Source organism: Physeter macrocephalus, chromosome 8, assembly GCF_002837175.3.
Source record: "Physeter macrocephalus isolate SW-GA chromosome 8, ASM283717v5, whole genome shotgun sequence".
In the NCBI taxonomy this organism is placed as follows: domain Eukaryota; kingdom Metazoa; phylum Chordata; class Mammalia; order Artiodactyla; family Physeteridae; genus Physeter; species Physeter macrocephalus.
The window spans coordinates 60,902,378-60,902,667 of record NC_041221.1 but is presented as its reverse complement, the minus strand read 5'-3'; positions in this window follow the sequence as shown (position 1 = coordinate 60,902,667).

Genomic DNA, 290 nt, shown 5'->3' with positions numbered 1-290 from the left:
AATGTTTCCTGTTTCTTAAGGTAGGATTGTATTGCTATAAACTTCCCTCTTAGAACTGCTTTTGCAGCCTCCCATAGGTTTTGTGTCGTCGTGTCTCCACTGTCATTTGTTTCTAGGTATTTTTTGATTTACTCTTTGATTTCTTCAGTGATCACTTCGTTATTAAGTAGTGTATTGTTTAGCCTCCATGTGTTTGTATTTTTTACAGATCTTTTCCTGTAATTGATATCTAGTCTCATAGCGTTGTGGTTGGAAAAGATACTTGATACGATTTCAATTTTCTTAAATTT